Source organism: Anolis sagrei, chromosome 1, assembly GCF_037176765.1.
Source record: "Anolis sagrei isolate rAnoSag1 chromosome 1, rAnoSag1.mat, whole genome shotgun sequence".
NCBI lineage: Eukaryota > Metazoa > Chordata > Lepidosauria > Squamata > Dactyloidae > Anolis > Anolis sagrei.
This window is the reverse complement of record NC_090021.1, coordinates 256,026,995-256,052,588: the sequence shown is the minus strand read 5'-3', so window position 1 is coordinate 256,052,588 and position 25,594 is coordinate 256,026,995. Positions and strand designations below refer to the sequence as shown.

Below are 25,594 nucleotides of genomic sequence, written 5' to 3'. Positions count from 1 at the left end.
GAACGATAGGAAACAGAATACCAGTGGAGATGCCCTGTTCCTTTCCAGCCAGCTGAAGATTTCTGCTGGAAGAAAAACCTTCAAATGACAAAAACAACCATTTTCTGTACAAGAGACTTGTGGAGGACTGAACAGTGTGTTCACATGCAGATCCAAGTTTTAAACAAATTTTACCCTGTTTTTCAGTTCAAAAACTTACTGGGTATTTTATACCACTAGAAATAGTCAAGCAATGGAAGCAATAGAATACAATCTTCTGCATTTGTGCATTTCTGGAGCACATTTCTTAATTACTGTATGTACTTGAGTATAAGCTGACCCGAATATAAGCCGAGGCACCTAATTTTAGCACAAAAAACTGAGAAAATGTATTGACTCGAGTATAAGCTGAGGGTGGAAAATGCAGCAGCTACGGGTCAATTTCAAAATAAAAATAGATACCAATAAAATTACATTAATTGAGGCATCAGGAATATTTACATAAAACTGTAATTTAACATAAGACTGTCAAACTCTGATTAAACCATTATTCTAATCTTCAACGTACATGTGCTTATGTATCCTTCCAATAATAAGAGAGTAAAATAATTAATGCAATAATAATAATATATACCGCTTTGAGTCCCCCCAGAGATGAAAAAGGCGGTATATAAATACTGTAAATAAATAAATAAATAAATAATAGAGTAAAATAATGGAAATGTAAAAACAGTAATAATAAAGTAAAATAATAAATATAATAAAATTATAATAAATAGAGTAAAATAATAAATGTAATAAAATAATACTAATAACAGAGTAAAATAATAAATAACTTTGACTTGAGAATAAGCCGAGGGGAGCTTTTTCAGCCTAAAAAGGGGCTAAAAAACTAGGCTTATAGCTGAGTATGACTTACATGTGTGTATACCTTTTTTTGCCAAACATATTTAGCTTCTCATGCACAGTCTTCAATTGTACACAATTATCAAACATTTTATTTACAAATCTAATGTGCAAATTGGATTTTAGACTCGTTAAATGCATGGCTTTCCAATCACAAATTGTCCAGATTCAGGAATTATGAATTAGGTAGTAAAAGTAAAGGTCTTTCCCTGACATTATGTCTAGTTGTGTCTGACTGGGGGTTGGTGCTCATCCCCATTTCTAAGCCAAAGAGTCACGTGGCTGACATGACTGCATGGAGCACTGTTACCTTCCTGTTGGAGCGGTATCTATTGATCTACTCACATTTGCATGTTTTCAAACTGCTAGATTGGCAGGAGCTGGGGCTAACAGTAGGAGCTCACCCTGCTCCCCGGATTCAAACTGGCGACCTTTTTTTCATCAAGTTAAGCAGCTCAGTGGTTTAACCCACTGTGCCACCAGTAACTGGGTAAGCTCGCATAAATGTATGAGCTCAATAGTTTTCTAACTTATCTCTGACTTTGACTGCTTAACTCTTTAACAGGTAGCCATGAATACATATCTATTCTTCTTGGTGTACCAACTATTTCTGGAGATGGGAGCATTCATTGTTGCAGGGTTTTTTTGTTTATTTAATACTAAACAAAATTTGTTCTTCTCCTGAACTGTTTTTTTGCAATTCCAGATGCAATATTGTATTTTAACCCTGAATGTATTTCTTTAAGAACATATCAGACCAAAAAAAAGTCCACCTCTCCCCCCTCCCCCGTTAGAATTATAGCGTGTTAGTTAAGTAGTACTATTACATTATAATATTGTAACTAAAACATTTTTTTTAAAAAAATGAGAGAATTTGTTCTTCAAATGGTGGAATAACCTCAGCAAACTAAACCCTTCCTTTTAAAAAATCCCAACAATTTTGAAGAACTCTCATGTATATCCAACAATTCACTATGAACAGAACCTAAAGAGTATGGAACATGTGGAGGAAGGGGAAACAACAATCACCAAAATTTATCAAAACCCGAAGATCTATAGGAGGAGTAGGCAAAGTGCATATTCTCGGTGTCAATGAGCCCACCAGACCCAAAAGCCTTTGCAGCCTCCATCCCATCTACTGCAAACTGGAGACTTCTTCAGGGCTTGAAATGGTTGATATTTCTTTCTTGCAGGATAGCACAACCAAACATTAGCTCACTGAGGCATCACAAATATTTACCTTCCTTTGCCAGTGCTCTCCCACCTGCTTTCTTTCCCCCTCCTTCATTCCAGTCTTTTCTGCCCTTCAAGTTTCATCAATGCATTCTCCCACCATTTCCTCTTCACTAAGGAGGCTCTTAAGGCAACTCCTGATCTCCCGATCAATGTGGTTAGACCACCTTGTCTACCCAGCAGCTCAGAGCTCTGGAGGACCTGTTAACATATTTACATCAGTACCATATACATGGAAATAAAACATTAATGTGATATCGGAAGACTCATATAAGTAAGAAATGAGGTGCAAACACTGAAAAGAAACACTTAAACATTGTTAATTGTGTTGGGGGAATATAAATGGAAAAAAATCTTCCCCTGAGCCATTTGACAGGGCCAAATATGGTCCTCTGTCCAGGCATTATTGCCAACCCCATATTTGATTGTGATAATGTAAAGAGCTAAATTGCAAGAATTTCACATCTTTAGACCAGCCAGGAAGAACTCCATATTTATGGTACAGAATTAGATTTATCACTCTTTTTCCAGCTCATCTTTATCAATTAAAGGTACAGCATTGCCCTTCACATTCTGAGGATAGATCCTTTCTCATTTCTATATACTACCTTTTGTAGGTTTACAAGAATTTTGTTTGGTTCATTCTTTACAAGAAAGCTGTGAGATTTACAAATTTCCTCAACTATTAAATGAGAAGAACTAAGGATTATTTTTATAAAAAGAAAATACGTGAGTGGAGAAATAAAGCAAAACCGACATATTAATTAATCCTTTTTGGGAAGTGAATTCTCAAAAGGGCATCACAACTGGGAAGGTCTCTTCTGATGTTGTTGCCCTCTTGATCTTTAAAGGTATAATCATCAAGCAGTTGCACTGCAGAAAGGGGCTCACAAAGCAAATTAGCCAAGTTCTAGGGAGGATATCAGCTTTTCTGTTTTGAACTTTTTTGCAGAATGACAATCTTGTAAATGCACCAGAGACATAATTAGTTGGTAGTCATTTGTCTTCATTCTATGAACAAGCTCTGCTGGACAGCGGCAGGCCATAATCATACTCTGAGCTATGAACACAATAAACAACATGAACAGAGTGCCAGGCACTCCCTTCCAATCAAAAGATTTCTATATACTACTCTTGTGGTTCATCACAAAACTCAAACATTAGGCGGTAGAATCCCATAGTGAGAAAGAGCCGGCCTCGGTAATTTTTAAAAATGCTGGTGTTTATCTTTTTTTTTTTAAAGATATTTTTATTATATTATACACACAGATCAGTAAGCCAAATTCCAAGTGTTACACATATAAAACCTAAATAATTTGACAAATATTAAAGATATTATACTAATTTACACTGGTGTATATTACCTTATCTCCACCTTCCCTCCCTCTCCCTCCCTCCCTCCCACCCTCCCTCCCTCTTCAACCACAGTGTATTTCTAGCTAATCTTGCAGATCCAGCCACTGGTAGAGTCTTTGTGTTTTTTCTTTGATGTGATCGTTGGCTCCTCCATTTTTCACCCAGTTGAAGTAGACCTTCCATCTATTTGTAATGATCTTTTCTTTGTCCATTCTTGGTGTTTGCTTGGTCATAATTCCCGTAATGTCTAACAGCACTTGGTCGTACATATAATCATTCCAATTAGTTAACGTCCATTTCGATTTGTCTTTCCATCCTCTGGCAATCACTGCATGGGCTGCTCTTATTGTTACCTTAAATAACTCCTGGCAATTAATTATTATACTCGGATGATCCAACACTCCCCAAAGTAGCAAATCATTATTAATTTGAATTCTTATCTGGAATATCTCCTGAATTTTTACTTGTATGATTTGCCAGAATTTTTTTATTTCAGAACACTCCCACCACATGTGTGAATAGGTACCTTTTTCTTTATTACAATGCCAACACTTCGAATTCTTTCCTTTTAACATATAAGCCAATTGTTCAGGAGTTCTATACCATCTTAATATCATCTTTTTTTCTAATTCATTATATTTTTCTATTTTTATTTTATTCATGTTCCTAATTATTTCCTCTATTTCTCTTGTCTGTAATGATTTAACTCCAATCCATTTATTACTTATTGCTCTAATCATAAACTCTTTATCTTCTACCATTAAATTATATATTTTTGCCACTGTTCCTTTACTTGTCTTTTCTCTTGCATTTAGCAATTTATCTACCTTTAGTTCTTCAGTGGGTTTTGCACCCTCTTTTTTTACTTTTTCCCAAATCCCTCTTAATTTTAACCAATTTTCTTTCCCCCCCCCCTTTTCCAAAAATTCTGGCCAATTAATTATCTCTCCATCTTGTTTCCACATATCTTGTACCCTCCTTAATCCCTTTTCTTCTAAGTTATTTGCTAACCTTTCGGGGAGTCCCATGCTCTTAATAGGGGTCTTTCCTGATATTTTATATGCCCATAGTTTTTGCCATTTTTGCCAACAGTCATATGCTACCTTTCTCGGCCCTGTTAGATTTTCCTTTATTTTGTTAATATCTCTGGTCTATAGCCCGTATTTTCCCCATCCTAGATTTATTTCATTCTCTACTTTTATCCATTTATCTTCTCCCTTTAAACTTATTTCTAGTAGTGCTCTTAATTGGAAAGCCTCATAATAACATTGTAGGTTTGGAAACCCCCATCCAAGAATTCTCTTTGGGGTATATTGAATCTTTTTCATTATTCTGTTTCTCTTTTTCCCATATATCCATTCTCTCAAAGTGTTGTCCCATTCTTTTAATTGTTTATATTCTATTTTTATTGATAAAGTTTGGAAAAGATAAAGTAATTTGGGAATTATGCACATTTTCAGAGCTTGTATTTTCCGTGGGATACTTAATTGCTTATCCCTCCAGGCTTTTATTTTTTCCTGAATTTTTTTCCATATTGCCCCATAGTTGGCCACTTTTAACTTGGTTATTTCTTTTGTAATAGTAATGCCTAAATATTTTATTCTATTTCTTATTATTTTTATTTCTCCCATTTTTGTCTGCAGCGCCTTCTGCTCCTTTTTCCCCATATTGTATATAAGCATTTCTGATTTGCTCATGTTGACTTTCAATCCTGAGTATCTTTCAAAATCTTTTAGAATTATTTGTATTTCCCTTATTGCTTCTATTGGGTTTTCCATTATTAATAAAATGTCATCCGCATAAAGATTTATCTTCAGTTCTTCGTTCTTAATCTGATAACCCTTTATCCTGCCATTGTTTCGTATTCTGTCTGCCAGAGGTTCCATTGCTAATGCAAATAACAGCGGAGATAGAGGGCAGCCTTGTTTTACTCCTCTTTCTATTTTCAAGAATTTTGTTAGTCCTTCATTTACTCTTATTCTTGCTCTCATATTACTATATAACTCTTTTATTATTTTAGTAAATGAAATGTCAAATCCGTAGTTACCCATTAATTGCAACAGATAATCATGGTTTAGTGAATCGAAAGCTTTGTATATGTCTAACTTTAAGAGTGCAAATTTTCTTTTTTTGTTATGATTAAGAATGTTTAATACATTTCTTATAGGATGTGTGATGTTTCTACCTTTTATAAATCCGTATTGATCGTCCTTTACTATTTTACTTATAATCCCTTCTATTCTGTTGACTAATATTTTCGTGAATATTTTGTAATCCTGATTTAGGAGGCTAATGGGTCTATATGAATTAGGGTCTTCTGGATCTTTCCCGCTCTTTCTCACTGTTATTATCTCTGATTCTCTCCATGTGTCTGGGGGCTTTCCTCCTATCATTATACTATTAAATAAATCCTTCAATTCTGGGATTATTATTTCTTTTGTTTCTTTGTAAAACTCTGCAGTGTACCCATCGTATCCCGGGGATTTTGCATTTTTCAGTGTATCAATCACCTGCTCTATTTCTTGATATGTTATTTCTGCTCCTAGTTTCCTATTGTCCTCTCTATCTAATATCTTTGGTATATTTTCATTAAACTTTTCTCCATGTATTTGAATGCTGGTGTTTATCTACCCAGTAGCACTTCAAATTTGAACTTTTAAAATGGCACAGATGGTTCTGGATAGATTGAAGCTGCCTATTCTATAAGTAATGATAGCGCTGTGAACTTTATATTCTGGTGTGACTTTTTTTGTCACAGAAGTAAATTAATGGATTTAATGGGAATCTGGAGTTTTCGTTACCATCGCTGTCATTTCTGAGGGTCAGTACATATATTATCACTTTCCAACTATGTATATAGAATGTGATGGAAACAGCTGGTTTATTGCATTCTGAAGACGAATTTTCAGGACTCATATCACTTTGGTTTATATGAATGACTCCTGTTCATACAGTGCATAAGTCAATTGGAATAGACACAGTTGGTGTTTAACAACACGGGACTGCATGCACACAATAGCACACCCCACAGTGTGCTATAAAAGAACCAATAAATAAAGAGAAAGGTCTTCCACTGTACTTGTAGTTACATTTTAAAGACAAATCTTTTACACTGCAGTTGGTGTTTAGCAAAATGAGAATGCAGGAACATTCTTGTACATCCTAGAGTGTAACATAAAGAAACCAATAAAGGAAAAGTAAGGTTCTTTGTTTTCTTAGTTTTATGTGAATAGTTAAAAGATAGATTTCTTAAACTTTGTTAACAGAAACTTGGGTTTGACACTCCTTCCTCTTGGCACATTTCTCCCTTTCACCCTCCATTCATGCCTCTTCTAATTCCACAGTGCTACTGGTCACAGTTGACCTCCAGTTTGAGCACTAGAGGGCCAAGGCTCCCCAGTTCTTGGTGTCTATGTCACAGTTTTAAGGGTTAGCTTTAAGCTAGGAGATAGTGATGAAAGACCCACAAGGCAAAAAATAGAGCCCTACGGGGTAATCCTTGTTATGTAGTTGTACTCAGATTCAAGTCCTATTGTGTTTGAATAAAACTTATAACTTTCTGAAAATATTAAACATATCACTCATGGTTTTATTATTTTCATTGTAGGAGGAGCAAACCTGAAAGGATTGGAGAGACAGGGAGTAAGGTATAGGGATATATTTATTTGAGTCGATTTATGTGAGTCCCCAAGTTATGAACAAGATAGGGTCTGTAGGTTTGTTCTTAAGTTTAATTTGTTTGTAAGTCGGGAGAGGTACATTTTTAAGTGTAACTCCACCCCTATCTGTGTCTATCTATCCATCATTATCTGTCTGTCTGTCTGTCTTTGGATAGCATAGTGTTTTTTTGTTTTGCTATCTGTGCCCTCCTTTCTGTCTCTGAGATAACTGGATTTTGAAAAATTTGGCTCATTGTGGAAACAAAGATTGGCGATAAAGCTTCAGTGGATACACCTTTTCTCCATGATAACACTTACAGGAGTGAATTTCCCTTCCTAGGGATAGATTGCTCTACTTCCTGCTGTCTTACTCCCGTTCTTAACTAAGTCACATATTTGTAACTCGGGGATTGCCTGTACTTTGTAATGCATCGCACAGTTAACATTGCACAATCAAAAACTACAAAATGTAGAAATGCTGCCTGCTAAGACTCCTTAACAAGGTGATTACATATATTTTGAATGCATAGGCTGTCATTAGTGACTAATCAGCATAACTATCCACCCCTTCCTCAGAGAAAGTATGCCACTCTAGATCAGTTGGTGGGGAACAGGAGATGGAGGCTTCAGTTGGACCCAGGTGCTGGAGGAGGGCTTCTTATAGACAGCTGATTCACTTGTCTAAACAGAATGCTGAACACAACAGGCTTTAAGATAAAAGGCACATCTACATTGACACTACAATGCAGCTTGGAACCTGTTTGGAAGGAACCATTTTCATTGCACTGGTGATTAGATTGAGAGGTCTGGAACTGGTTTGAGGCCAGTAATAACTATGGAACCTGGCCTCAAACTGCTCTGTGGTTTTCCCCTCACAATTCCAGGAGAGAGGCGCCATAGTGCTTTAAATGCATAGGAGGTAAAAAGGGAAAATGACAGGAGTGGTGGTAATCAGTAACCTCTCCAAGGGGATCAGTTAGCCCCCTGCTGCACAGTCAGGTTCATGGTGCTTGTTTTGGTAGCCTCATTCCAAATCCTACAAAGTGCTTCAGCAAAGATGGGTATCTACAATATGCTTCTCATTCTGCAGACCTAATTTTGCCCTGGTATCTGGGACATATTGGAATCAGCTGCAGTGTATTAAAGGGCTGAACTCAGACTTTACTGTGACTTATTATGGCTGGGATGAAGATGGGGAAAGCTCTGGTTAACTCCCGTCACCAGAAATATAATGCATGTAGCTTCAATAAAATAATTTATCCTCAGATACATGGAAATATAAATACCTGCTTTATACTTTGAAGGAATGCCATGAGACCATCAAATGTGTAATATTCTGCTTAAACCTCCCAACGTTCTTAAGCAACATCTTCTAAATCCCTTTCAATCTAGGCATTGTATAGTGTGCATAATAAATCCATTGGCACATATTTTTATACTGTTTGGGGAGAGTTTTTGTCATTGTTTAATTTCATTTTTAATTTAATTTTGCAGGAGTGCTTTTTCAGTTTTTAATGGGAAAGACTGTAATGTGACATTGGTGGAACGCAATCGGGATTATTTCTTTTGAATTTTTTTACTCTTGTTGAATAAAGATCATTTCTGAACAGATTGTTGCCCTTGAAGGTATCATACTCCCCCTTTTTTCCTTTTAATAATTCAACACTCAGTCACTGAAGTGAAATAAGGTATGAATGAATTTGGGAGAAGTTATTTGCCTGAAGGATTAAAACAGATATAAGAAAGAATACGGGCTATTGTAATGAAAATGGATAAAGCATTTTCATTAACTTCCAAATATAATCTCATTGGATTCCCTTTGAAATGTATTAAAACAGTTTTATCTGTAGGCTATCTTGTTCACACCTGGTTGGTTTTATTCCAGAATGTCTAGTTTCAGCTTCTAGGATAAGTGAAGCTGCAATTCACAAGCCACTTAAATAGTTGGAGTGCAAATCTTTGGGATTAAGCAATTTCTGGACTGCGCAGTATCCTCCAACATTGCAGGGATTAAAATTGGGACACATATAGCCAAGAGCGTGGTCAAGATAAGCAAAGTTATTTCTAAGGAAGAATATATAACCCAGGAGAATGTGCAGCTGTTTTCTTTTATATGAGTCTATTGGGAAGAGCAAGATGCTACAGTGATGGAGGTAAGAGGAGGAGAAAGAAAGACAGAGGACAGAAAATGGGACATTTTTTAAAACCGCTGGAAGAATTAAACAGAAGATTAACTGGGGCTGTCCCAATCAACTGGAACAGTTAGAGGGTGTCATACACTGACAAGGAAGGTCTTCACTGTAAGGTTTATGTTACCAAAATTCCACACATCTTCTTTAGTCATCTGGAAATTTTAGGAAAAAAGTAGACTCTGTGCTGACTTTTTTATGACTTGGGGTAGCTCTTATTTTAAAAAAAACCTGAATTCTCCCCTTCTCTGAGTCTCAAAAAGCAAGAGCTTATTTCATCCTGGAAGAACCTAAAAGAAGCAATGACTTCCTCTCCTTTCTCCTCCATGGAACTGCTTCTGGCCTTTTTGAATGCCTGGGTGGGGAAAGGGTGGTTGTCAGGGATAGCTTGCCCCTAAAGCAATATTGGCGCTTCCTCCTCTCCACAGAATTGCCCTTGACATATCTATGGGTCATATAGAAGTCAATGATTATGAACCCAAAATGTACCCTTCTTATATTTTAGGTTAATGTATATATGGCACCTTAAACTTCAGGGGGACATATGTTAAATGGCACCTTAAACCTCAGGGGGACAAGTAACATAAAAGATGTAATTCTGCCAAGAGAAGAGAAGTCTGTCAGAGAAAGATGGTTTAACATCACACATCTATATTTCACTATGAGTTTATTTTGTGGTTTGAGTATTAGAGCCGTCGCAAACTCTGTTCCTGCGAGAGAAAACCTTGCTAGCATGTCCCTGACGTCACGAGACTCCACCTCTCTCCCCGCCCCTTTCTCTGCCCCTTTCTCCATGCGAGCGTGGTTTTTCCTTTGCTAGGGCAGCTTTGCCCGCATTTTCTCTCAGTTGGCAGAATTCAACTGAGAGAAAATGCGGGCAATGCTGCCCTAGCAAAGGAAAAACCACGCTCGCAAAGAGAAAGGGGCGGAGAAAGGGGCGGGGAGAGAGGCGCAGGCTCATGACGTCAGGGACTTGCTAGCAAGGTTTTCTCCAGCAGAAACCTAGTTTGCGACGGGCCTTAGGACCATGTTGTTGCCTAGGACTGAAAATGTAATGAAAAAAATAGAAAGGTGGTTGGAATACAATGGTTGGTGTCACACTTTGTCTGAGGATAGAATCATAGAATCAAAGAGTTGGAAGAGACCTCATGGGCCATCCAGTCCAACCCCCTGCCAAGAAGCAGGAATATTGCATTCAAATCACCCCTGCCAAATGGCCATCCAGCCTCTGCTTAAAAGCTTCCAAAGAAGGAGCCTCCACCACACTCCGGGGCAGAGAGTTCCACTGCTGAACGGCTCTCACAGTCAGGAAGTTCTTCCTAATGTTCAGATGGAATCTCCTCTCTTGTAGTTTGAAGCCATTGTTCCGCATCCTAGTCTCCAAGGAAGCAGAAAACAAGCTTGCTCCCTCCTCCCTGTGGCTTCCTCTCACATATTTATACATGGCTATCATATCTCCTCTCAGCCTTCTCTTCTTCAGGCTAAACATGCCCAGCTCCCCAAGCCGCTCCTCATAGGGCTTGTTCTCCGGACCCTTGATCATTTTAGTCACCCTCCTCTGGACACATTCCAGCTTGTCAATATCTCTCTTGAATTGTGGTGCCCAGAATTGGACACAATATTCCAGATGTGGTCTAACCAAAGCAGAATAGAGGGGTAGCATTACTTCCTTAGATCTAGACACTATGCTCCTATTGATGCAGGCCAAAATCCCATTGGCTTTTTTTGCCGCCACATCACATTGTTGGCTCATGTTTAACTTGTTGTCCACGAGGACTCCAAGATCTTTTTCACACGTACTGCTCTCGAGCCAGGCGTCACCCAGGTTGTATAAATGCAAGTCAAGAAGCTCACTGGAGGAGATTTAAATGCAAGTCAAGAAGCTCACTGGATGACCCTGGCTCAACCAGTATTTCTTAGTTTAATCAACCTTCAGCGTCCTTTTAAGGATAAGTAAAGGAAGGAGGAACTTGTATCCCACCAAGGACTCTGTTGGAGAAAGTCAGGATGTAACATTTGGAAATAAAGACACAATTTTGACTCCACCTGAACTTATTTTTTTACTGCTTATGGAAATATTTGAATATTTTCTTATGCAGAAGCGAGGAAACATTAATAAAAATGAACAATATTCTAGTCAATGTTGATTTCACTAGCAATAGTCCAAAGTATTGTTTGGATAGTTTTACAACATATTTATGAGTGTTAAAAGAGTCAAAACTCTCTCTGTGTGTGTGCGTGTGGTTTTGAATTCACAATAGTAGGGCCATCTTCTCAATCCCATTGACCCATTGTGTCTGGCCAACTTTAACCCGACAGGACCCTAAGAAGGATGCCACACTCTGATGTAAAACCAATCCACAGAGATTATGTCAGGATGGTGGAGGGACTCCTGAAGCACACTAGGAGATCCATTGATTCAGGTAGCAGAAAGGAAATCTTTAAAAATAACTTGAGGATTTAAGAAAGACATGCCTGCTATCCTGAATTCAAAACATTCATTTTCTTGCTCATTTTCATGGGAAGATAGGGGACATTTTCAGTCCTACTTTGATAGAAAAGAATGGAATAGTCCCTTTGGGGAGATAGGGCAGTCTACAAATAACTTTTTAATCTACAATAGAATAGAACAGCTTTATTGTCATTGTGCTATTGCTATTAAATGCCTTCCCCAGCACACCCCACAAAACAACACATGCATCCCTCCACATCTCGACCACTACCTAACGTGTGCATTTACATCACTAACCAATCAATACAAAAAGCGTATTAATTTTTGTGTGTGAAATAGTCTTGGGGCTCACCTACACTGTGGAATTATGAAGTCCTGTAAGACAGTAGTGCTCTTTGATGAAGAAGGCTAAAGGATCTTGTAAAACTACAACCTTCATCATTCCATAGTATCGAGTCACGGCAGTTAAAGTGGTGTCAAACTGCATTAATTCTACAGTGTGAATACACCCTTTATCTGTATGTTTTTGAGAGTTTCTAGCATTCTTTTATTACTCTCTGAATACAAAACCCCAAAACGAATAGGCTATCTCTAACCATCTTTATATATTGGGAATCTGGGGAGCCGCCTGCAAATTCTCTATGAAAGGATCTGAATCTCACCTCTTGGAATAATGTGTTGACCAAAAATAACCTATGAAAGTGTCCGCTCACGATAGCTGGGCTCAATGATGACACGAGACTTCCAACGTAATCAAACAAAGAACTTTACTATCAGATACTCAGACACAGAAAAAGCCGAGATTGTTTGGGCCGACCACTCCGGGACTCTTTCGGCGAGCAATTGGAATTCCTCGGCGAATTCCAACACGGTTCTCTGGCCTTGAGTTATTGTTTTCAGCCTGTCTCTCGCCTTGATGCGCTCTAGGGGGTCCCGGAAGCGTGTTTCTAGGGCGGCTAAGAACGCCCTCGCTTATCCTAAGCATGGGTCGCGCCGGGCGTGGAGCTGGACGTACCAGCTTGCTGCGCCTCCCCTCAGCGTCGCGCCCACGGCCCTCACTCGACTAGCCTCCGACCTGAAAGCGTGCACGTTGTCCTCCAAGTATCCTCTCACTATCGTCAGGAAATAGTCGAGGTCTTCGGATCTCCCACCAAATTCGGCACGCAGCTCCTCTCTCCTCTGCTGTGATGGTTGGATCTGCATACCTTGGCCGCCTACATGCGCCATTCCTCCCGGGAGTGCGGGTTGTCCAAACAACGCTCCGGGCTGCCCCGTGCCACGTCCTGCCCCGGCTGGGGCTGCTATAGGAAGGGTTTGCGGGGTCCTTGCAGCTCCCCGTGGCGCCCCCTCTCCTCCATCACTCAGGGCTGCCTGGGTCCTACGTATCGCTCCCAGGATTTGGCTGCTCCCCGCGCTCGCTTCCCACGGTGACTCCGCGCGGGGCTGGGGTTCCTCCAGAAGGGGGGCCAGGCGATCCATCAGCCTTGACATCATGGCCAATGTGGTTTCCATGGCAGCCACTCTCTCCTCCAAATAGCCATATCTTTGGGGAGAAGCGAAGTCTATCTCGCTGCTGCCTCTTCCTGCTACCTCTCTCGTTCGCCTTTGGGAGACCCCGTTAGGGTTAGCGTATGCTGTTGAGGATGCGAACGCCGCCACTCTTTCGAGCTCCGCCTCAGCCTCGCCGAGAAGCGAGGTTGGTTTCCCTCCCATCGCTCCGAGGACGGTGTCCTCTTCCTCCTCCAAGGGGGATTCGCTCCCCTCTTCCATCATAGCACCTCACCGCTGCTGCAGGATGGTGCGGGCAATCCCAGCTTAATGTCAGCTCACGATAGCTGGGCTCAATGATGATATGAGACTTCCAACGTAATCAAACAAAGAACTTTACTATCAGATACTCAGACACAGAAAAAGCCGGGATTGCCTGATCGCAGCAGGCAACCCCTTATATACACTCCCACTTGTTCGAAAGATAGACTCCCGCCAAATCCAAAACCCCGCGCAAAAGTTTCCCGCCACCAAACAACTGCCTTCTTTCAAGGCCACCAGCTGCAGGATCCTTATCAGGGTAATACGTCAGGATTCTAGTTTTCGGCGCCAAAGTCTGGGCTCCGGAAACCGGATCCTGACATGAAAGCATATTTAATATACATACATTTTTATTTGTTTGTTTATTCATTCATTAGTTTGTTTTGTTTTTAGCCCATGTTTCTCCCAATATAGGGGACAGCTAACAACAAATAGAACACAATGCTCATAAACTACTGCAAATACATTGCAATATAAATAAAAAATAATTAGAGCATTTATATAATGTTAAAACCTTTAACATTAAAAATATATAATATCTTAGAACTTTATACGAGCCTTAAAATCCCCATTAAAAGAGATATTTTAAGAATATTCAAACAATTCAGAACTTTGAATTAAAAATATGCAAAAACAACAACAGCAACAATCTTGGGAGTTATCTGCAAATACAAAGTACTGCTTGTTTTTCTTTGTTGGAAAAGTCACATGAGAAACAGCAATATATCGAAACATGAAACATTTCTGTGCCTTTTTCAATAGTAGGGTTTGTCAATGAAAAGATAAACCTATTGTACAGCTAATTGCTCAAATTTTTGTAGTTGTTCGCTTATTTTGAGTTAGCTGGAATTTTTTCCTCTAATAATGTGGACAAGTGAAAGGCAATCCTTTTGTATTTACTTGAACAGAATACTGAGGGCTGACAGGTGAATATTAATTAAGGTTGTGGATTGATCCATTTTTAAAAAATGGTCTTTGGCTGGTTCAACTGATTTGGACTTCTGTAACAGCAAGGGCTCCACCACAATTTTTTTTATCCGAAGCAGGCTATGCGGCTGCCGATTATGCGTACTTTTGGTTTTTATTTGGGAACACAGGGAGCATGGAGAGACTGCCATGTGCTCACACAGGCTTTCCCTGTGAGCCCTGCCTGTTGAGCTAATCACAATAGAAGAAAGCTGTGATGTGGCTCTATATAAATGGGATGAGTGCCTCCATTTCTTGGTTGTTTCCTGGCTTTATAGAGGCAAATTGTGCTTCAGTCCGATTGCCACTTGCAGCTTTAGCTTTTGGCTTGGCTTGACTTTACTTCGTCTTCTACTATCATTTTGGCTCCAAAACAAATAGCAGCAGCAAATCTATTTCTTTGAACCTCATTTTATTATTTGATTTTTCTTTACTTCCTTTATTTTCTTGATTCTTTATTTAGTGGGATTGGGAGTTGGAAAGTGTGGGTGAGTGGGTACATGTTTGGGGACTTGGGAGAAAGAGCGTCTCTTGGTTGGGTGTTTTTCTTTAAAAAATATTAGGATGGCCCTGAACAATTCCAGCAAACAACAAAGCCTCAGTCTAAGAAAAACCACTACCGAATAGGCTACCAATACCTACCTATACACCTACCTAAGTACCTACCAACTAATACCATCAATACCTAATTTCTTTCCTTTGCAATCTCATCAGGTTCTCTCTGTCGTTTAAGTTAATCAAAATATTTCTCTCTTTGCTCTTCATTTTTTCTATTTATGACATTTCACTTAATTTGGGTGGGGTTTTAAATATTAGGCCTAGTTTTTGTCGATGCTTTGTTTACAGAGCTACACTACAGAACCTTCTCTCTATCTCCAACTTCCATCAGGAAATATACTTTCAAAAGATTATTATTAATGAGAATTGTACCAGCAAACAGCAAAGTCTCCATCTCAGAAAATCCACCATCTACCTACCTATTATTATTTATTTATTTACTGTATTTGCATACCGCCTTTCTCAACCAATTGGCAACTCAAGGCGGTTTCCAACAAATCAGTATACATAAAACATAATAGATAAAAAACATTAAGCAGTATAAGACATCACAAAAGCAATAAAAGCAACATCATCAGCGTCTCATTATTCTCAAGCATTGTCCAATTCCATTGTCAGGTCATTTGATTTCCTATATTAGCTACTCTGTATTTGCAAACGCTTGTTCGAATCGCCACGTTTTAACTTGCCTCCAGAATGTCAGTAGGTACCTAAGTACCTACTACCAATATCAAATATCTTTCCTATCTCATTAAGTTCTCTCTGTTGTTGGATTTAATAAAAATATCTCTCTTTTGGCTCTTCATTTCTTCTATTTGTTTCATTTCATTTCATTTGGCCGGTGCTTAAAAATAATATTAGGCTTGGCTTTTGCTGAAGCTTTGAAGAAAACACTTTCAAAATATTATTATTAATAAGAATAATCAGCAAATAGTACTAGCTTGAGAAGCCCATACATTGTCACCAATGGCCGTATTTTCCCGCATTTTTTGGCTGTGGAACCGAAAACAGTTTTTGGACAGCATCCATGTTCGGGAGGTTAGCAAAAAAGAATTTGTGGGTCCACTGAGATTTGGATACCGAAAACGGATTGCAGTTCTGCTGAATTGCATGATCCTAATATTAACTAGAACTAATGCAGGGCTGTTAAATTCAGGTATAGACAAAATTTCCCAAGATGACCCTTTCTCCTATGATGCCTTTTTACTGCAAAAAGTACATCATACAACTAATTTGCCTGGGTTTCACAATGAGCCTCAAAGTTAAGACATTGTTACAACTGCTTGATATTGTTCTGATGACAATGATGCCTGCTGCCAACAATAAACCTATATTCAAGTGAATATACAAGGAAAATGAAATCCATTCTCCAGGGGAGCTCTCTTGGCACCAATTTCGATTACTTTTCAGATCCAGGTGAATATCTTATTTATTTGCTCAGTGACATCAGCATTGTTTATAGCTTATTTTATGGGTTTCCCTAGAATTAAATGGCTTTGCAGGTTTTGCAGCTATTGTCTCTGTGACTTTATGTTGTCTTTTATTGAGTTCTCATGTATGCATTTTTCTTATTGTACAGAGTAAAATAAACATCTCTTTACTGGGGCTATCTCAGATAAAATCTGTATCCTCACAGAATTCTAGACATTATGCACCAAATCAATTACTTCTTCAAGCTCTGGCTGATTGATGTGGGCTGCATCCTTTGGAATCATTGTGGGAGTTCACTTTTCCCATAACGAAATGCTGGACCTGCCTTTCAAGAGACAATCTCCCCATTCCCAGAAAAATCTGAAGGAGGCACATTTATTCCCTTTAAGGACATCATAAAACTACAGTCTGCGCACTCTCCCCCCCCCCCCCATGCATTCTGCAACCACAGTCCAGTAATATGTTTTAAAATAAATCCAAAAAGCAAATCCCAATTTTTCCTTTTTAAAATCCATAATAGTAAAGACCTCTGTCTTATTTGGATTTATTTTAGTTCATCCAGTCCATTACCTTCTCAAGGCATTCATTCAGAGGAGGCACACTAACCTTAGCTAAAACTTTTTTTGAAGGCTTGAAGAAAATATATTTGGATCTCTATCATCAGCATATGACATGCTTCTGGATTATCTCTTTTAGCAGTTTTATATAATTGTCAAGAAGCACAAGGGATAGAATAATGATGTTACTTTTGTTTTCCATTTTTTAATCGCATGTGTGAGCTATACTAAAATCTTGTTAAAGGTAGGATATTAAACATCAAAATGAAATTAATTAATTTCTTGGTAAGAATATTATGCACTTTAAAATATGTAAGGAGAGATATGATTCATCATAATTATTTATGTCTATTTTTATAGTCTCTCCTGTTTTGGAAATTAATATCTATTGGTAGAATATAGAATTTTTTATTATTTTGGTTAATTTTTTTTCAGTTTATCCTTTGGGAAAAAACTGTATTAATTTATCAAAAAACATGTCAAAGGAAATGAGGTCCCACACATGTAGGCTAATTCTACCCTCATTTTTATGGAGGACAGTATTGCAGACACAGGCAAGTGTTCTCTCTAGTAAAAGAAGTCTCTGTCACTGACTGTGGATATAATTGAAAAATCAGTAGAGAGCAACATTTCCAACCTTGAAAAAAAAGCCATTTTTAAAACTAGAACCTCCAGAATTCCCCAACCACCATGATTTTTTTTCTTGGCTAGCTGGTTGGCTCCGAGTTTTAGTCAAAAAGTAACTTTTCCAGGGTTTGATTAGTAAGAAGTGTTGGTTGATTATATGGATACTATTTTGTTCCAAAACCATTAAAAATACCTGGCCACAGACAGTTGTTTTGTTGCTATTGTCCTTTTATCATTTCCAAGGTAAAAACATTTTCCTTTGAGATGTTTCAGTAGGGGGAAAAAACAAAAGAGCAGGCAGCTATTCATAGGACCAAAGAAATTGCTGGCAGGCTGTTTTCCGACTACCTGTGTGGCTGCTTTTTTCATAAAAGAATCAGAGTGGTTCAAATAAGAATATTTTATTCATGACAGAACAAAGGTCTTACATGAAACTTTTCCTGAAGAAGCAATAAAAAGGTATGAATAATCTCCAACAATATGTCGTTGATATCCTTCAATCCAAAAATTTAACCTAAGCAATTATGTAGCACGATACATCAAAATCATATTAGCATTTCTCATCTACTATCGGATGATAGCACTATAATATCTGAGTCATGTTTGCCAACTGGCTGTTTAGGTATGCAAGTCACAATGAAATACTTACACAGTTGCAGCCAATATTAACAGCATTGTACAAATACTTCAAATCAGATTTAAGGAGATGATTATTAAAGCTGAATATGATGGAAGGTAATACAAGAGAAATGAATATGATCATAAAAGGCGTATCATATCTTCAAGTAAGATCCAGACTGTACTTTTATTAGACTGCATTTTTATTACAACCATTCATATAGCCACTCCTAAGCATTCAATCTGGTGTTGCGAAACCCCCATTTCACCTTGCCACACAGAAGATCTAGAGGTAATAGAGTTGCCAGAGTGAAAATTGAATGGGCTGAGGTTGGGCAGGACATTTCAGTAGAGTAGATGATTGCTTGTTACCTGGTTGCATGACAAGCAACAGCTGCTGAAATTTCCTATTCTACACAACCATCAAATGTATAGTAAAGCTCTCCATTTTTCAGTCTGACAACTCTAACAGACAATGTTACTGTCTGGTTGATGGGAAGAGTGCAGGAGGCACAGGTTACAGAATGAATATGACTGAAAGAGAGCAAAGATCCTATTATGTATTATTATTGTAACCCATTGTGCTTCTACTATTTTATCATCAACGTGTCACACATCAGAAGTATTCTAAGTAGTGAGATGTCTGTTGGGATCAGGCTTCAAGAAGCCAAGAGAAAAACTCTCAGGTACTTGCTATAATACATTTAGGGCCCGTCCAGACAGTACCTTATCCAAGAAGCTCCCAGTTCAAACTAGAGGGTGACCAAACTACGTTCCCTGAAAACACAGGAGGAACCGCTACAAAGGAGGGCACCCTTGGAATAAAAAGGACCTCTTTTATCCTGTTGGTGTGTGTGTGACTCTGCATTCCCAAAAATGCTCATTTTATTTCCCTTCCCCTTGTCTGGACTCCCTCCTTGGCTCCTCCCCCCCCCCCTCAACTTACTGGAGCCTTCAACAGAAATAGGCCTGAAGCCTTTGCCTCTCTCCCTCCTCCCTGGAAGATCCAACAGGGGGCCTTGGATCGGAAATCCCTCTCCCCTACTCAAAGCCCTCTTTTGGCTCTTCCAAGGAGGGAGGGGGAGCGAGGGAGAAAGGTTTCAGGCCTTGTTGGAGTGGAGTCTTCTCCCAGTAAGTGCAGGGGGAAATGGGAGGAAGGGAAGGAAGGGGGAGGCTGGCAGTGCCCAAGATGCCCTCGGATCAGCAGGGGTGGGTATCTGGACACCCCCCCCCCCCACAAAAATCCCAGTTCCTCTTGGATCTTTTGCCTTTCAGGAACCATACTTAGATAAAATCATTCATATTACTTCAGATCATGATGCAACAGTCATTATACACCCCAAATAAGATTCCAGTGGTCCATCTAGTCAGGTTTCTCGGTCTTAGTTTCAGTAGTTGTAATATAGTCTGAATTCAACATACTGGTAATGACATTCAAAGCCTTTCATAGCTTGGGACCTCAATAGCTGAGCAACTATATATATTCAACCTGAGGATTATGGTCTGCAGAAAGGACTCTTCTTTCTTTGTCATCAGTAGGAATAATGCACTGAAGTAGAGTTGCTTTTCCTAGCCACACCAGGAAAGATTAAGAGGGGTTGCTGTTGAATCAAGGATCCAACTAAACAGAGGAAGAAATGCATCTCTGTCCCCCAGTTATATATCCAAAAGAACAGGAACCCTGAGTCTTTACATCATAAAATAGTTTTAAAAGGCTGCCAGACCACTGCTGCAAAGCATATGTGCTGGCAAAATTCCATGGGGGGAACAAATTCAGTTGAAGTGTTATATTTTAGGCATCAGTTGATCATTACAGTTTTCTAAAAGCTAATCAGTTGTTCCCTAATTTTGGTCAAATAATCTAGCCCTCTGTTTCTTTGTGTCTTTAGAGAAACAAATTACACAGGATGGACATCCTTTATCTGTGCAAACCACCAAAAATATGCAAGGATAAGTTGAACTTACTCAGTGTATGTCATCAAAACAATATTGGAATTTTTATATTCCATCCTCCAGAATCTAGGCATCATCATATCTTCCAAGCGTTCCAAGTTGTCAGGTGATTGTAAAAAAAGTATCTGTCCTATTGCCCAGCAAAGTATCTGTCCTATTGTCCTACAAAGAAATGTGATTCTGGAAAGAAAAAAGGGGATCTGACAGTTGGCATGGTGGGAAAGACTTGATCTAGCTGATTGAACATTCTTCTGAATCCTAAGATGCTCCCAAGTAATGGTTGATAGGGGGATGCCACCTGATCTGTTCTGTAAAGAGAAATAAGAGGCATTAAAAATCACCATGAAAGGCCACAAAGAAACCTACAGACAACATACACCTTTCCATGTCATTGCATGACTTAGGGAGCCTTACGTCAGTGGGTCCCCAGATGTGTTGGCCTTCAAGGCCCAGAAATCCTAACAGCTGGTAAACTGGCTGGGATTTCTGGGAGTTGTAGGCCAAAACACCTGGGGACCCACAGGTTGAGAACCACTGCCTAAAGGAAACGTTATTTCTACACCTCCTCACCCCCCACTGGATTCTCTGTCCCTGTGTTACTGTACTCATAATATCCGAGGCAAGCAAAGTAGAAGTGTCCAGCTTCAACCTCCTGGCCTATGTTTTACACAAATTGTTTCATCGCTCACCATCCTCTTTTATTTCCATCCCTAGAAAATGAACAAAGATATCATTATTATAAAATGTCTGTAGTACTCTTGAAAAGAATGGACTTCATTATTGGCATTGTTGCAGTTGGGTGCAAAAGGTATCTGAGAATAAAATTGGTATCACTGAATAAAAACCCATGAAAATCCTATTATGTTTTTTAGCAGTGCATCATTTTTAAATGCTTCACTTTGAAAAGTTAATGATGTGATTGCCACATTACTTTACCGATGAAGTGAGAATATGGATAATGAGGAGGCTCTAAATACAGTAACCTTTTTAAAAAGGGAGAAATGATTTTTTTCAAACTTTCCCTTTGGCGATAGGATGCTTATTGAGCTTGTCACATAACAGTAGATTACTGATATTTTTAAATACTTTTCTTGCTCTCAGTAAATGATGTAGTACCATTTCCCCACAGCGTCTTTTCTTGTACAACACACTCAGCTATTCTCCATTAAGATTAAACAGAATGGCCATTAAATCATAAAGAAACAAAATTTTCACTTCTCTACTTACTATAAAAATGCAGCTACTATCTGTCAAATATACAGATTAACTTTGCCTTCAGGTAAGATTTTAATGGCCCTTTAAATAGAGTGCAGAATCACCACAATATGCGATAAGAAATTATGAGTTATCTTAATTAGATAACTTTGAGGGCTTTGGAATGCCCTCCCTACTGAAATAAGATCAGCCACCTCGCTAATGGCATTTCGGAAAAAACTGAAAACTTGGATGTTCGAGCAAGTTTTCAACTAATTCCGATGTGATGATGTTTTGATCATGGACTAGCAATCAAGGATAACGAATTGGATTACGACTTTAACTATGAGATGTTCCGGTCTGTATTGGTGGCCCAATACTATGTATGTATATGTATGTATTTTTATATTTTATTTTATATTTTTAAAGTGAATATTGTATTTTTAAATATGTTGTAAACCGCAATGAGTCGCCGCACAGGCTGAGATATTAGCGGTATACAAGTGTACTAAATAAATAAATAAATAAATAATTAGGGAAATTGTATCTTAATTATATGTGAAACCTAAGGGCAGTTGCTGTTGTTCTACAATTCATGCTTTATGTCCATTTGGAACTCCAAATTTATGACATCCTTAGTGGAAGTTGCATGTTGTTTTTGATAGTATTAATTTTGGTGCAAAGTTTCCACTAGATTTTACTTATCAGAAAATAAAGATTATATTTTGCAAAAATGATGCAGAGGAAAAATATAAGATTGGCTGCTTTGCTTTATGAGTAGAAGCACAATTGGGTTGTAATGATTGGCAGTTCTTCACTCATTTTCTTCTTGATGGAAACAATGAGTATTTTAGCAGTTTTCTCCCCAAGACAGTGAACTCTTCAAAGTTCTGAATGTATTCAGAAAAAATAACAACATATGCAGAATAAACCCAGAATTGAGAAGTTCCTAATCAGTTCAGAATTCTACTCATTAGGGTGGTTCAGCTCTTGGAAAATACATTTTTCAAATATTTTTGAACATTCTTTCCATCCCTAGTATCTACTGGCCAGTTTGTCTTGATAGTGATCCTAATAAATGAGTACACGGGTTGAGCTTTGCTGGTGTGTCCACTGAAGAATTATACACAGCTAAAGAAACAAACCACTTTTTAAATGAAACAGTAGCTTATCCCTTTGGCAATGAAAATGGCTGCTGCAGAAATAGGAAGTGATGCTTTCTGTGTCCTGGTAGATTTTCTCTTTTGTACATCACTACTTTATATTGTGGCCTTAATCTTATAACCCTTCTGTTTTCTCATGTATCCATTCAATGTTATGGCTGAAGTTATTCAACCCAATTTTAACCTAGGGCCATAAAAATAGCTCTATCTTTGGAAAAGAATATCAAGGGTGAGATGGAACAGTGGTGACTAGTGATTTCTATATCAGCGAGCGTGGTAAATCCACATTTTTGTTTGAACTTCAAAGGGGTTATCCAAAAGGCAATCGTAGAAAAGTAGGACTCACCAGAGACATCATATTTCCTTGGTTCCCCCCTCCCAGGCTTCAGGAGGAAATAAATTCCAGCTGCAGTGTGGTTGAATAATGAAGCCAATAAAAGACCACTGGTTCACTTTGAAGGTGGGTGGGGAGCTGAAAGGTGTGAGGTAAGAGAAGCGGTGTAGGTGTGTGTTTAGCTCTGATTTGCAACAAAAGGGAAGGACTGTGAATAGGAACGTATTCAGCAACTTGGCTAAGACCTTTCTTAGCAGCCTGAGGTGGGAAGACAATGACACCCATCAACGTGTAAATAAAGAGGAACTCAAAAGGAGCAAAGATTACAAACAGTGCAGCACTGTAAAAGGCCCTTCTCTTTTTAATGATCAGTTAGCAAGCAAGGCTTGCTGTAATTGAAAAGACACTGAAAAGGCTCAACAATGACACAGATGGCCCAAAAATGTTTTGGCTTCTTGGCAGAAGTAGATCAAGAATAGATCCACCCAGGCCTCTATGAAAGTGGGGTTCAACGTCTGGGAGTAGCCACACAGAAGGTCCTTTCTTGTATTTCCACCAATCAGACCAATGAAGGAAGTGGGATAGAGAGAAGTGCCTCCCTTAATATGGACAGGCCACTAAGAGGAGTCCTTCAAATAACCTGGGCCTATTTTATGTTAAGTAAGGTTCTAAACTTTGGAAAAGTCATTCAAAAGGCAGGTTAAACCCAGAGCAAATTTGCCACTCCACTGACATGGAAGTCCCCAATCACTAGAGGAATGAAAGAAAAGGAATGGAAGTCAACATAGTGGAAATGCGTAGTGGTACCTATTTATTATTTGACCAATTTCCATCTCTCATCTGTTTCTCATCTGTTTTTATTATTGTTGTTGTTATTATTATTATTATTATTATTATTAACTTTATTTGTACCCCGCTAGCATCTCCCGAAGGACTCGATGCGGCTTACAAAGGCCAAGGCCTCAAAACACAACATAACAATACAACACCTAAAGCAAATTAAAAACAGTTAAAGCAATATTAAACAACAAGCAATAAACAATACATCAAGACACTATAAAACTGGGCCGGGCCAGAGTAATGGGTACAGAATTAAAAGTGCTGATGTGACAGGTGATATGTAAGGATTATAGGGTAAGTGCAGTGTGCAGTGTGCAGCAATCTTAGTTCTAATAAAGTGCTTCTGGGACTTATTATTGGAGATTCCTATTCTGGAAAGGCACATTTTTCTTCTTTCTTTTTTCCTAATTCTCAGTTCTCTAGTCACAAACAGATATTTGGTACTAAGAATAGATCACACTAGTCCTGTCCTTTCCACCAGTGTTGTCTACACAGTCAGAAACTTAGGTTCTAAATCATGCAGCGAGCCTTCATATGTAAAGGATGGTCTTCAGACTGGTAGTCTACATGTGAAGAGAGTGACAGAAATAACAACAGAGGTACTATTATCATGCTCCCTATCCTGGCACATGTAGTTGAAACAGATGATTGCCTATATAGCAGGTTTTTTTAACTATGGTAGTTTGAAAGACTCATGAGATTGAAACAATTTTGTAAAGAGAAGGGTCACCAATAAAAAGGTGAAAACATTGTTGCAAGCTCAATCTTACACATGTTAAATATTCCTTATTGAACACAGTGGGATTTTCTTCTGAAGTACTTTCAATGGACTGCATTGATAGGATAATTTTGTGTTATCTTATAGAGGGAGAAAAAATGTTTGATTAGACACTGTTAAAGAGGCTGCACATTTAGTACAGGGATTATGATAATGTAGCCCTCCAGATGTTTAATGACAAGTCCTAGCATTTCCGACTAGGATAGGCCATGGTGAGGAATAATTTGTTCTGTGCCGTTTGCATGTCCACTCCAACTATTATTTCCTGCACTGGGAATATTAGAAACATATGAAAAACAGCTACAATCATAATCTGTCCCCATCCCAAAATTTTATAGACAAAATCAATTACATAAAATAATTTGCTATAGTTGTTATTGACAAGTTGTAAACATATAGAATACAGGTTGAGTATTTTTAATCCAAAATGTTTAGGACTAAAAGTGTTCAGGACTTTGGATTTTATTTATCAGATTTAGAAGTATTTGCACATACATAATGAGATATCTTAGAGAAGGACCCAATAATGAGTCTCTTTGTGGAAAGAAAAGTGGGGGTATAAATAATAATAATAATAATAATAATAATAATAATAATAAGCATTGATTTAATAAATATGAAATGCATTTATGCTTCATGAACACATTATACACGTAGCCTGATGGTAATTTTACGCATAATATTTTAAAAATTTTGGTGTATCAAACAAAACATATATGCACTGAATGTGTTGCTATTTCAGCCATCTGTGTGGGCATTTTTGGATTTTGCCACATTTCATGTTTCTGAATAAGGGATGGTCAGCCTGTAGTACAAAATAAATTGAGCATTTAAGAAATCCTGTATTGTTCCTTGATCAATAAATGCCATCCCACCCCCACCCCCCAAAAAGAAAAAAAAACTTTCAAAAATCAAATGTACAAAGATTATTCTAAAATGGAAGAGTTGTGACAGACACATCACTTTAGACCTACAGTTCTCTCACTAAATGC

At 38.3% G+C, this 25,594-nt stretch overlaps 1 protein-coding gene across 3 annotated transcripts in view; it reads left to right on the top strand.

The window, feature by feature from the left end:
- Window positions 1–25,594, top strand: part of SPON1 (spondin 1) — a 408,791-nt gene that overhangs the window by 161,980 nt on the left and 221,217 nt on the right. The gene's annotated exons all lie outside the window — the stretch shown is intronic.